The 14,589-nt window shown below is 45.2% G+C and overlaps 1 non-coding gene across 1 annotated transcript; it reads left to right on the top strand.

The window, feature by feature from the left end:
• The first annotated feature begins 3,549 nt into the window (after positions 1-3,549).
• trnat-agu (transfer RNA threonine (anticodon AGU)) lies at positions 3,550-3,623 on the top strand. The gene has a single exon. It is a non-coding gene; the product is annotated as a tRNA-Thr (tRNA).
• Positions 3,624-14,589: the final 10,966 nt, after the last annotated feature.

The following is a 14,589-nucleotide window of genomic DNA, read 5'->3' as shown; positions in this document are numbered from 1 at the left end:
ACACACGCAAAGCAAGTTAATGTCTCCAGACATCTGAATTGGTTTGGCAGGAAACAGGAAAACCTCAAACTCAAAGAGAGAGAGAGAGGGAGGGAAGACATGTATCACACCTTAGGGCTGCGGCCAAATTCGAACCCACAATCAAAGCCGCAGAAACACAGGCTGTCCTGGTTTATAACTGACAAGCCAGAAGGAGTACCCATGAAAAGGCACCCTTTACGGGCCGCCTCCTCTCAGCTCCAGGTAGCCGCTAAGCTGAAATTCCTGGGACGCACGATCGACAGAAATGAGGACAGCGGGCGCAAGCCAGCAGGACCGCAAAGGAGGTTAAACTCCTTCCGGTCTCTGCGGGAAGCCCAAGTGGTATGTTTCCCTGGCTCTGGGGGAATGAAATCGCTGCACTTCAGCTCAGATGCTGAGGAATTGAAAGGGAGAGAAGCATGAAGAGCTGGGGGAGTGTATCTGTGTTCCGCTAATTTGGGCCATTTCATACACTCCTGATTCTTTGTTTTCTCCCTCTCAGCTCGCCATGTCCCATCCACAGCCCTGGCTCTCTCCAGAAGGGCCGTCTTGAGCCTCAAAGAGGAATGAGTCAACAGAAGCAGCTCTTACTCATCTGCCCCTCAAATGAATTCGCGATTCACGGCCCGCGTACTTTTAAATGCATGAGAGCTATCAGCCAAAAACACATTTAAATAACAAATCTGCTAACAAACAGCGCTTGGCAATACACTCAGCTGTCCCGGTTCTGAAAATCATCCACTTGTTCTTTTTAGTATCCATCCTAAACTTATATTCTAATCAAAAAAGAAGCAGAAATATTCATGCCAGGAACCCAAAATATATTCCCCAGACAGACATCCAAAGACTGAAGAATAATAAATTGAAGTTATTTTAACAGCAAACAAGCAATGGGGTGGGTGTCTATTCCGGGCGGCCCAGAAGCCATTCCAGAATAAGCAGGCAATCAAACTCCATGGGCAATTTAGAGATGCCTGGTCATAGCTGTGTCTTTCTGGACCGTGGGTGGAAACTGAAACATCTCAAGCAGAACCTGCAGATAGTGTAATTATACAGTACAAAGCAGGGGCAGGAGTTACACCCTGAACCCTACCGGTGTGAGGCGAGTGCACCAAGTTGGCCATGCTAAGCCCGAAGTACCCACATTCAATATAAATACATGTATTTCCTTTGATTGATTTTATTTGTTATCCTTCCCATTATTTAGAGCCTAAACTCTCCGGGCTCTTGCAGTGAGACTGAGACATGGCTAAGAATAAGATAAAACTGGACCGGGTTCTGGAACGGCCAGCTTCTCGGAGGTCTCACCATGATGTTCGGATGCACCTTTGCCTCACAGGTGTAAAGGACTTTCACTCGTCTGTCAGTATGTCCAAAAGAAACAGTTTCCAAAGTTTCCTGACATGATTTCAGACCCTCTCTTCCGGGTATGAGACATATAACTAATTTAAACCACATTTAGCTACAGGAAAAGGAAAAAAAAGTTACTGGAATGTACTCAGAAATTCTGTTACAGATTCGGTAAGAATGAGCTCTTTCTCTGTAGCTGAACCAGGCCGAAGGAAACCCTGAAAATTAGCGCGATAAAAAAAATCCGATAATGTCGGCAGTATAATTTTATTTGGTCAGAGACTAATCAAATAAGGGGCGGCATGGTGGTGCAGTGGTTGGCACTGTTGCCTCACACCTCTGGGACCCGGGTTTGAGTCTCCGCCTGGGTCACATGTGTGTGGAGTTTGCATGTTCTCCCAGGCTAATTGGAGTTACTAACTTGCCCGTAGGCATGCATGTGTGAGTGTGCCCTGTGATGGGCTGGCCCCCCATCCAGGGTTGTTCCCTGCCTCGTGCCCATTGCTTCCAGGATAGGCTCTGGACCCCCCATGACCCAGTAGGATAAGCAGTTTGGAAAATGGATGGATGGTTTCAGTTACACGGTGCTCTAACGACTTGAGATCAAATCAAAATTTATTAATAATTAATTAATGATGAACAAACGTGAGATCAGTATTTACTTATCACTTATCTTTCTCATGACTTCTTCCTTCAGTAGCTCCTTAGTAGTTTTGGTAACACTACTTAAGGCAGTTATATAAATGCATTATACATACCTTCATAATGCATTTTGATGTATTTGTAAAGCGTTATAAGCACGGCTATAACTGTGTATAAAAAGGCGTAACACATTTATTATGCATTATGAATGCTCTATGAAACTCTCACCTATAATGCAGTATATATGCCTTCATAATGCATTATAATGGTCAATATAAGAATTACGGATGCTTTGTACTGCATTATGAAGGTATTTAAAGACCACTCTTAATGCATAATAAACATAGCTATAATGTGTCATGCCTTTTAATAACTGTAGTTGTGTTTATAATACTTTATGGTCAGTATTTCACTTGTGTTATTCATCACTTCTTCCCTCAGCTGTTCCTTCACTAATTCACAAAGGTGAACAGATATAGTAACAAATATAGTAACTGCTTGAGATAAAACGTGTCGCGATTCATTAATGATGAATTAGCATCATCATGAAATCATCATGTAACTAAGACTTAGTTTGTGGTTAATTAATACATAAGTAATAGTATAGTACTATATTATTTGTGCCCCCTCAAGGTAAATGTTACCAAGTAATGAGTAAGAGTTGGAAGTTATGCAGGAAGCTCAGCATTTGTTCCTTTTCTCATCATAAATGTTCCGAGATACATTGTTGTTGCTCTCAGCAGGTTTTCAGCCATTTTTATCGACACCCAATACATTGACTGTGGCCTGTATCTAACCCCCGCATTGTGTATATTTATGTGAGTACCGGTAGCTCTCTTCCCTCCCCATCTTCTAGAGTGGTGCGTCAAGTCATGCGTTCATCAGCCACCGAGGTGCAGTCCTTCAGTTGGGTCTGGCACCATTTGCAAAGCCTGGTACATCCTCACGCAAGCTTTGACTCCATGAACTGGGGCCTGTCCTGGAGTAACCCCCAGCCACTAATTACATCAGACATTCCCTATTTAGCTTGAATTATCATCTCTCTGTGTAAATGTTATTATCAAGCTGCTTGACAAATTATTTTAGCCTAACTAGTTAGCGTAGGTCCCCGCGCTGCACGCGCTCAGGATCCAGCCTATGATCTGTGAGCGATTCAAGGTCCTGCTTACACACAGACATGCTATATGGGACACGCGGCTATCTGGCTTATTTTTAGGGACCCGAAAACCCCCTGGGATGCTCAAGTAGCCGAAGTAGGTTACCTGCAAACAGGCCTCGCCCACCAATATTACATCATAAATGTAGCGATGGGTATAAGTATGTGGGGACATGAAGAGCTACATGATCTTATATCTAATCTTCTGACTGAAAGCAGTATGCAGTGCAGGAGATATAAAAAACACAGTGATCTTGTACATGTGGCCCTGCAGTTAGTACCCTTGGCTTCTTGACTTCTTATTATTTGGTAACTTGCTTGGCAGAGAGTCCATGATCACGATTGTGCTTCACCCAGAGGCTCAGACAGATTTGAGAGGAGGTGCTGTGGCTTAGTTGGTTAAAGTGCCTGTTTAGTAAACAGGAGATCCTGGGTTTGAATCCCAGCAGTACCTAAGGGGGACGTTTTTGGGGCAGCATGTGGCTCTGTGGGCTAAGCCTCTACGTCTGTAATCAGACGGTCGCTGATTCGGGCCAGACCTCTGCACATCTATGGATCCTTGAGCGAACCCCTTAACCCCCAGCTCCCTGGAAGCGGCTATGGCTGGCTGCCCTTCACAACCAGCTTACTGTCTCCTACAGAGAGCAAGTCGGGGGAGGCATAAAGAGAATTCCCCCCAGGGGATCAATCAGAAGTATTAATTATTGTTTAATGTCACATATTTCTGTCTAGTTACATCTACAACGGAAACATAAAAAGAGGAGTAGGGCTGAACAATTCTGGGTAAAATATGAATCACTATTTTTTTCACTTAGAAACTAGATTGCGATTTTCTCACGTGATTCTTGGGCAATATACGTATTTTTCTCTTTTTTTATTTTGCGTTACATGTTGTCTTCATGGTGGTGCAGTGGTTAGCACTGTTGCCTCACACCTCTGGGACCTGAGTTCGACTCTCCGCCTGTGTCACATGTGTGTGGAGTTTGCATGTTCTCCCCATGTTGTCGTGGGGTTTCCTCCAGGTACTCCGGTTTCCCCCTACAGTCCAAAGACATGCTGAGGCTAATTGGAGTTGCTAAATTGCCCATAGGTGTGCATGTGTGAGTGTGCCCTGCGATGGGCTGGCCAGCAAGCTTGGCAAGTTTCACAGACCGTTGACTCACTTTCTTTGCTCTAATGCGCATTAACCCTGATTTCAAAATTTCCTGCAAGAAAGTATCAGGAATTTGATGCGAAAACGTACTGAAACATCGGAGGTAAACTTTGAACTGATTATTAGACATAAACTAGATAATCTTGAAAAGGAAGAATCACTAAAATTGCAAAGCTAGCTAAGGTTTTTTTCCTATGACAGAGTAAAAACGCGTTATGATATCCGTACAGTATGAAGGTATGAAAAAGCCTGATATTAATCTAAATTACTAGCGATGTAAGAATTGCATGTGCATAACATGCGATGTTGGTATTAATAATATTACCCTGCACCTATTACTATTTGGAAGAGTATAGTAAACAGTTTTACTTAGAGGTCTTTAACCTATGGACTTTTTTAAGATGAGTAAAAACAGAGAAAAAGGTCAATGTCGTGTTATCTGGTGAATTTTAAACATACTGGAAAATGATGTAAGTAACAGATTTGTTTTTGTTATTTAAATCTGTTGCACCTGCTCTTGTTTGGTAAAGTAAAATATGTCAGATAAAGTTGGGTGTTATTTCCAGATAATTGTTATTGGTACATATGTCCAGTCACAGAGCGTTTTATTTTGAGACTCGGTTAAGTGAGAAGATTCTGTAACTGAATGCAGTTTGGGGGAAATTGTAAAGCTTAATTTGCATTGAAGAAAAGCTGATTTTGTTGGTATTTGCTGTCAATTATAGTTCCTAGAAAAAAATCTCAAATGGCAAAATCGGTGTCGGCTGGTCACACTTGCAAAAAAAAAAAACTAAATCAGAATCAATTTGCAATTTCTTGCAATTCATTCAGATTCTGTCTGGACCTTACCAATGAGATTCCTACTCTGCTATTAGTTCAGGTTCTGTTTGGACTGTACCAACACATCACCTTCTCTACTATACATTCAGGTTTTTTTGGACTGTACCAACACATCACCTTCTCTACTATACATTCAGGTGTTTTTGGACTGTACCAACACATCACCTTCTCTACTATACATTCAGGTTTTTTTGGACTGTACCAACACATCACTTTCTCTACTATACATTCAGGTTTTTTTGGACTGTACCAACACATCACCTTCTCTACTATACATTCAGGTTTTTTTGGACTGTACCAACACATCACCTTCTCTACTATACATTCAGGTTTTTTTGGACTGTACCAACACATCACCTTCTTTGCTGCACATTCAGGTTCCGTTTAGACCGCACCAGCGCAATACCTCAGCTGCTATTTGTTCAGTCCTGGATCGAAATATGAGCAGGACCTGCATCCCCAGCAACACCAATCTGAACAAGTCCCTCTCACAGGCTGGGGCTCCACCCCCTCCCTTGCTCCTGGATTGCTGCAAGGGGAGGGGCCAAGGTGTCCTCGCTCCCGACCGCCCCCAGGGTCACCCCCGCCAGCAGAGCAGCACTCTCCCGCCAGCATGAGTGCCCCCCTGCGCGGAGCATGATGTGGACGCCCGCTGTTTTGTTCAGATCCATCATCGACCCATCCGCTATCTCCCCGGATGACGCCAAGGAAGGGGCTCGTGATAAATGAAGCCTTAGCCAGCAGGCCGCTAAATCGGCCGCGATCTGAAGCCGCCATTCGAAACGGGGCGGCGCCATGGCACCAGCAGCTGCATGCAGATTAAATCTCCCGCAATACAACAGCAGAAAACAGGCAAACAAACAGCATCTCTACCAAAGGGGCTGAACGGGGCTTAGCAGGAGAGCCAGTGCAAATCCTCTGTCCTTCATGCGTGCCACAGGATTTAACAGGCAATCCCGACAGATCCATATCACACCTGTAACTGTCGTCAGGTTACATCCTGCACATACATAGGCAGTGAGGCGCTCCTCATGCAGGGTCTGAAGCCTGAGGCCCGAGGGACCCGAAAAACACACAGAATCAAGAAAGCACATTCACACTCACACATGCACTCATGCACACACACACTCATGCACCCACAGACACACACGCACTCACGCACCCACAGACACACACGCACTCACGCACGCACACCAGCACATACTCACTGGCGCCCCCAGGGAAAAGTGGCTATTTACGTACTCTCACTTAACCAAAACTAATGTCATAATATTTCCCCATTAAAAGAAACAATTAGCAGTGTGACGATTAAATGTCATTACACGCACAGTCATCACACTCACATTAGAGACTCTACCCCCTGGGCCCAGTGGTGTTTACTGTAGCAAAAGAGGGGAAATCACAGACATTCATCCTTCATGGAAAACAGGTTAGGATCTGCACCCTCCTCAACACAACCGGCAGAGTTTTCCTCACTAGATATTAATTCATAACAGGATGAGAAACCCGGGCTACTTTCAAAGGGATGAAATGCAAATAATATCAGATCACAACTGCTACCCACTCCCCCCCCCCCACCCTCTTGCAAATAAGATGGGGCGCCCCATTATAAAGAACACCGTTTGTTTGTGGAGCCAGGCCACAGTCGTGAAAAATGGAGCAATCTGCAAATGTAACAACTCACTGAGACTCCTCCTCACCTAATGAATACTAATGTGCTCATTTGCATTTTACTTTCAGGACGGCAGCAGCGCCCGTAAGTTTATCCTCATGCCGTGCTGAGTCCCTGGGACTCGGGGGGGGGGGGGGGGGGGGGACAGCAGAGGGGCATGTGCTCCCTGACCATCAGACACGAGGCTCACAGTCATCCAGTGGGGATCCAGTGGTGATAAATGTGTTCTTAACACACCTTCTTGATCACTCCCTAAAATTAATGCTGCTGTTAAATCATTATTACTACACATCAAACACTGCACATCAAACACTGCACACAATTGCTTTTCCTGCTCCAAGTTGTAGAGGTGTTCTGAAGTGCTACTTAAATTCAAAATGATACATTCTTTAAGGGAAAATAAAAGGTATTTTACAATAAAATCTTTCTGCCCGTGATAGGTTGGCTTTGGCCTCCTGTCACCCTGAATAGAAAAAGTGAAAATAAATGGATGGATGGATGGATGGATGGATGGAACTAAATCTTACTAGTTTCCTCTTTGCGTGCAAACTTACATGCACTGTTTTTAACTAAAAAACAATTAGCTGTGTCTGGTCTTCGTCGTATTCAATCCAGGTTTCAAACACCAGAAATCTAACCATTGCTCTGATATCCTGTAGCTAGAAGCACACTGACTGCCTGAGACATGAATGCAGCTGCAAAACAGACGTCAAACACACCTCCACAGACCTGCACAGTCCATCCATGAATGCATGCCTGCTTTAACTGCCTCCAGAAATCCATAGGCATACTGTCCAAGGGAATTGGTGGTGATTCTGGAAGGCTGCTGTGTGTGTGTGTGTGTGTGTGTGTGTGTGTGTGTGTGTGTGTGTGTGTGTGTGCAAAATTAAAATTATACCCCTTGCCACTCAGCACTGGCTGAGGTACAAAACACCCGTAACAAAATTAGCTCCTATAGAAAATGCACAGACAGACAGCTCACACAAAGGATACATTTGCTGTATTCACCGCTGATCAGGGGACGGATGATTCTAGAATAATCTAGATAATTCTAGAATAATCAGAAGGCATGTCCAAAAAAAAAGGACAAAAGACAGTAGAGGCAGCATCTTGCTGGTGGTGATCAGTGTCCATTTGTCAATAATACCCCAGATACTAATGCAGTACCAGAGATTCTCAGGCAGGACCTTCACTTATAGAGACACTGGTTGCCATTAAATCCTGACTCTTTCTGTCACCCTACATGACCAAAGCATGACCTCTGAAATTTTATCAGATGTTTAACACCTGCAAATACTATTGCTATTACTATGTCCATCGACTTCATAAGTAGCATGTATCTTTAATAAGTATCTCTGCAAAATTGCGAGGTTTCTCAGATCTCCATGTGCCTCACGTGTGCCTCAGTGATGGTTAAGCACACAGGATAATGCCAGGATAATGACCCCCCCCCCCCCCCAAGCCCCGAATGGGATCGACCTGCTCCCTAATCGGATGGTAGGGAGGGTTAGAGGGTGCATTCGCGGTTCCTCTCAATGTGATTAATGCCATTCAGTTGGAAATGCAGGTACACTGATGCAGAGAGAGGCCATAATCCCACACTCACTGTGAGCGTGCGGCGTCTCCCAAACCCCCACCCCCCCTCCACACCGCCAGCCTCACATGCCGATGAAAACCAAGGTGTAGCAGGGAACGCACAGGTCCACATGAGCTCTAGTTTCCAACGGCTGGAGCAGAGCACAGGTCCGCCTTGCCCAGCCTCTCCTGCTCGTTTATTTATGAGACGGACGGCACCGGCAGCAGAAAAGCCCGGATCAGGATGGGCTCTAACCTCAGCACGGCAGCTAGGGGCTGGGGCTCGGCAATGCCAATGTGCAACAGACAAGTGGCTTCATCTAGCTGAGAGGCAAAGATAAAAAGTGAAACAGCGCCCCCTGTAGCACACAAGGAATATAACACTGCATAACAGAAGTTCTTGGTTGCTTTAACCACAGCTGGGTAACGAGGCTGATATGCTTCCCCAGGTCTAAGAGATCTGTGAACCCCCAACACTCCACTATGACTCAGTTCCCAGAATGCTCTCTCCCTGCATATTTACCCACACAGCATACACATACTCACACTATCAGATACATCAGTCAAGTCTCTGCCCATTAAAACCCAAACTAGTTGAGGCTTCAGGAGCTTGCTTTCTAATGGCTTACATGTGATTATTTTACTCTAAGTGCTGGACAACTGTCTCACCAGTGCTTTCACCACAGTAAGCAGTTAACGAGCCATCAGAAGTGAGAGAAGCGAAACAGGAATATTGCCGTGAACTACAGCAAACGTTCAGCGTTGTGTGCCGCTTGTAGTGCAGGCACTTTGACGCGTGGAAAGTTATTATTGGGTATATGCTGCCACCTGCTGGCCAATACAGCGAGCCTTTGCGTCACTATTATATTTTAGAGATATGCGACCTACATTAAAGACTTTTCTTTCTTGTCAATTTAAAATGCTTTTGTCTGCCTACATTATCAGTAAGTAAGTAATTTTTACTAAAAGTATTTCAATAGATAAAGACAATGGAGGTTGTAGATTACATGACCAAAGAACACCCCTTGTTAAGACAATACTGTTCATTGGATATATTTTGTGTTTTGTTGCAGGTTAGTACCTTTGTTTTGTCAGTATACATCTTTATTCAGGACCGGTGTTGTCATGTCATTTGACCCTTAAAAGACCCTAAAGGTGGAAATGAGAATACATGTGCGTAATAGTCGCAAGTTAATGTACTAAAACATCCAGGTGAAGGAGTGTAACCCTGCTGTCCTTCCTAAGAGGCCCTTATCTTCAGCTCCTCCAGTAAAACATTCAGCTCTATAAACAGGTTTATAGGTCTGTAGGTTTTTGATGAGGGTACAACGATATTTACAATGATAACAGCAATGAAGGATACAATAGTGAGACAGGAAGGGCCCAATCTTGATGTGACCTCGCAGCCACATTACCCAACATCCCTCTTCTCTTCCACCACATCTCTCCATCACACAGACACCATCTCTCGCTCTCCTTAGCGCTGTCTACACACTTCTTAATCATGATGAACAAAAACGTGATGTGAAAGTCGAGATAAGCTCGCGGCATTTTTCCAGAACGCGTCTAACCCGTACTAACTTCACATTACCGGATTACCGGACCAACACATCGCAGTATTTGAAACACCCACGTTCTCATCTCAGGGGCGCAACAGCTGCCCTCTAGTGAAGCACCTGAGGACAGCACCAAGCCCTCGACTATCAGGACACGGCGTCCATCTGAAGTGACACGCTGGCCAATCCCGTCGCAGGAGTCAGGTGCCATTTGCATAAAACAGAGCAGGGTGACCTCAGGAGTCGCACTTCCGTTTGGTGGCCAGCCCTGCTCAGTCCCAGCTAGGAAACAGGTGACCTTGCTTATCCTGTCCGTGATCCCCTGCAAAGGTGCCTCTGTCCAACACGATGGGCCATGTTTGATACCATCTGTTCACAAATCCCATTATTTCCTAACAAGCAACGTGACCGGGGCTAAAATAGAATTGTTAGCAAAGAAGCAAAGTGACAAAGGGGAGGGGGGAGGGGTTTTAAACCCAGTTGCTCCATCTGCCAACAGGACACTGTTACTAACAGGACACTCTGACATTACTGCTCAAAGCCATTATGGCAAACCTGTTCCTGTGTGAGATGCAAGTACACAATGACAACAAAGTTTTAAGGAAAGGATACCTCAGCGATTTGTTCAAAGCACCATGGGTCTTCTGGGCAACGACTGATATTCTTTCATGCTGACTGACTGCAACGACTATTTGCCAGAACTTTCCCCAGGGTTCCGTTTGGTGGCGTCTTCTGACTGAAACATTTCTCCTGCAAGACTGAGGTGCCGTGCTGGTTGATTCATGATGCCTGTCCCTCACAGCAGACCCCGCCAGAGAAAACTAGACACGCCGAGTCTTCTGTCAGACACAACAAGAGTTATTCATGATGTAGCACTGACATGACACCGACAGTTTAAGAGTCATTGTGGTACTTAAACAGCCCTTCCAATCGCAGTTGAGATCAGTGAAGATCTTTCAGCTGTTAGAAATGAACAGAGGGCTGTCCGTTCTGTTGCCTGCCATGTTTTGCCAAGCTAGAATTCCATGACTGGCCTCCCAGTACATGCAGAAATCTCACACTGTTGCTTTGGGATTGAGGAGGCAGCAGTCAGCGTTCACCAGTGCGGCCTGTACCCACGCACGCACACCCTTTGGAAACCCTGAAACGAAGACGGTGGGACATCAGGAGAGACATATGTGGGGTATACCACAGTAACAGGGAAACATCAACGGTACGAGCCTCAGCCTTTGATTCAGAGGAACAGTAGTTAGGAACAGGGGCTAGACTCCCAAGGTGCTGAATTCTGATGCGATAAAAAGGAAGAAATGAGAAAAAAATTCCAACTGCAGGCTCTAACCCTTGATCATTTTTAGATATTCCCTTAACACGCTCAATACATCTTGCATGTCTTCCAGCTTCATTTTATATATATATGTATATATATATCTCCATCTGAGGGACTGCTTTTGACTTAAAACTTACAGGAAGAAAACTCCTTGTGCATTAAAAATTCTGTGATACAGTTTCACTGTGGCGAAAACAACAAAAAAAAAAAAAACACAGGGATCTTCTATAAAACTTACAACCAGCCTTGACAGTCAAGTAAAAATATTGCCGAAAGGCCCAGGAATCAAATATTTACCTCATCATCACAGTCAAGACCCGAGCAGAAGAGCCGAATCATTTGAGCAGATGTAGGTGGATGTAAGACCTCGAGAGAAAGCCAGGCAAAGACGGCGGGCTGGGAGCCTTATTTACTTACATTGTGACTGTCTATTTCGTGGCTCGCAACTGTCCTAAACCCTGCGGAAGGTTCTTCTCAAATCTGAAGAGAAAGTGAGGAGGCTGTGGAGCTGCCTTCTTTGATGCCCTCATCGTGAGGTGCTTGGCAGAATTTCCCAGAGATCCAACCTCTCTGGCAACACCACAGAGGGTCCTCGCCACTGTCATTCTTCGGCAGAGACACAGGGGGGCGCCGCATTACTGCGAGCGTAACCACATCCCCAACACGTCTCTGATACCTGAAGAAGCTCTTTAGAGGGACCAGACGCGGGGCGGACTACAGAGCCGTCTGCGAATCAAAGGTCCCCCTGCGAGACTCCCCAGGACTCCTCGGTACGGGGTGGCGCCCATCAGACTTGGCTACAGAGGACGGCTTGGCGGCAGCACCGATGCGAAAACAGCGTGGGACTGACCCAGCAGACAGCGCTGCCCTGACAGCCCGCCTCGTCTGCCTGCAGGTGGGATACATACGCAAGGGGAAGGTGGGAGAATCTGGCAGAAAGCAAAGTCAAGCGGGGGGGGACTCTTTCACTGACTGCTGAAGCCTAGTAGAAGACAGGCAGCATACATATCAGACCCCCCCTTGCACAGCACAGAGCTGATGCATAGGCATTTGAGTCACACTCCGCCGTGCCCTCGATGAGACAATGGTGGGGGGGGGGCACTCGGGTCTCACAGATCTACAAACGGACACGACAACGTGCGCGAATCCTTTCTGCCCGGTATTTTAAAATCATTCCATTTAATAACACCATTATATCTTTTTCCAGTCTATGTCTTAGTTGACCTTGACCTTTCCACATCAACGTTTTCACGTGAAGGTAGAAATGCCCAATATATCGCGTCCTGCTTTCCAAGATGTGCAGACGGACAATGGTTTAGGCCAGGGTTTCCCAATTCCATTCCTGGAATTCCACTAGGAAGTGGCAAACGCTGACAGAGATGGGAATATATGAACCTGGAAAGCCCAAAGAGCAGCTGCTATAGCCACAGGATTAGCAGGAGACTCGGGAATAAGGTTAATATAGTGTTTCGCCAAGTACAAAATGACCGCCTCCCAGAGCTGGGCTCTGTGACCTGTCCAAGTGAAAGATGAGAATTTAGAAAGAAAATGGGACACAGGAATAAATAAAAAATATGAGTCGGCGGACTGTATGCGTGACAGTTTACGTGTGTTTGCTGAATATATTATTCACAGCCAGGCAGCAACACGTTCTAACACGTGCTCAGTTGACACAGGGACCATCCTGCTGGACTGTGGTCACACTGCTCTGGATGTCCTCACGAACATGGTCACACTGCTCTGGAGGTCCTCACAAACATGGTCACACTGCTCTGGATGTCCTCACAAACATGGTCACACTGCTCTGGATGTCCTCACAAACATGGTCACACTGCTCTGGATGACCTCACCAACATGGTCACACTGCTCTGGATGTCCTCACAAACATGGTCATACTGCTCTGGATGTCCTCACAAACATGGTCACACTGCTCTGGATGTCCTCACAAACATGGTCACACTGCTCTGGATGTCCTCACAAACATGGTCACACTGCTCTGGATGTCCTCACAAACATGGTCACACTGCTCTGGATGTCCTCACAAACATGGTCACACTGCTCTGGATGTCCTCACAAACATGGTCACACTGGAACAAAGCTCGTGAAGATAACTGCAGGACCAGCCAGGAGAATGAGGATCTTTTTAAGAACACTAGTTATATTATGTGGTACAGCTGACGGCCCCAGACATTATGCCGTCATAATGTGGTACAGACTCAAGGTGACTTTGGTCTAAGTGTGCATTTCAAAGCAACACATACTCAGTAGAAATCTCTAACGTCTTGCATTGGTGATATCCCAAAACAACCTGCAACAGTCCAGATGTACAGAAATCATTTTTTTTCTGCAGACAAGATGGGTTCTCTCTCAGTGGGGGGGGGGGGCATATCGCAAAATAGTTAATCACTATATATTTTTCCCCCATATCAGTTGATATCAGTGATTATCATGATATGATTCAAGTAATTGTTTCTTTACTTCTAGGCCTATTCTTTGCTTAAACATCCCTTAGAATTGCCCTTAAACATGAAACATGAAAAAGGAGAGAAATGGAATGAATTGTACACTGAAATCTAATTTTAATGAATCATACAAAAATAACCATTTATTGTTGTAGGGAGAAACACTAGCAAGAGCCAACACTAGCAGAGCTTTGCTGATGTGTTTTTTCTTTCTCTCACTGCATCGCTGTTCATTCCAGAGAACAGGTTTGACATCGCAGTCACCTGTCCCATAATGAATAGTTTTTAACCAACACAATATGTTTGTACCGTATTTCTTCAGATTGAAAGGGGAAACCCTAATTGCAGGTGTTTGGGACTGCAAGCACTTGCATCCTGAATATTTTACTGGATGACAATGCTTCAAGTGGTGAAGTAAGTTCGCGGTATTTCCTGTGTAGCTGGCGCATTCCACCTAAAGATGGAACCTTGTTTGTCAACAATAAATTTTTTAAGGATGTTGTGGTTGCTGAGCAGTGGCTTTCTTCACCGACACCAAAGTGAGAGAGAGCTTATCTCTTCCAAAACAGTAGTATGAGTGTGGTATGCTCTGCTGACTGAATCGACCTTGCTGTCTGTTCGGTATAGGTTGTTCTTAAAAGACTACCATACGATTAGATGGAATTGCATTCCATTTTGTGATGCGATAGGCTGCTGTGTGCACTATTCTCTTGTCATTAACATTTTGTCTTAGGATATGTTGATGCATCGTACATATGAACCAGTCCTGTCCCTTAGGGCAAGAATTTGACTTATTTTGAGAAGTAACACAGATGGGACCTTGTGGTGCAACACT

This window comes from Brienomyrus brachyistius, chromosome 12 (genome assembly GCF_023856365.1).
Source record: "Brienomyrus brachyistius isolate T26 chromosome 12, BBRACH_0.4, whole genome shotgun sequence".
In the NCBI taxonomy this organism is placed as follows: Eukaryota; Metazoa; Chordata; class Actinopteri; order Osteoglossiformes; family Mormyridae; genus Brienomyrus; species Brienomyrus brachyistius.
Note: the sequence above shows the minus strand (reverse complement) of the source record. Positions and strands in the feature narration are given on the sequence as shown.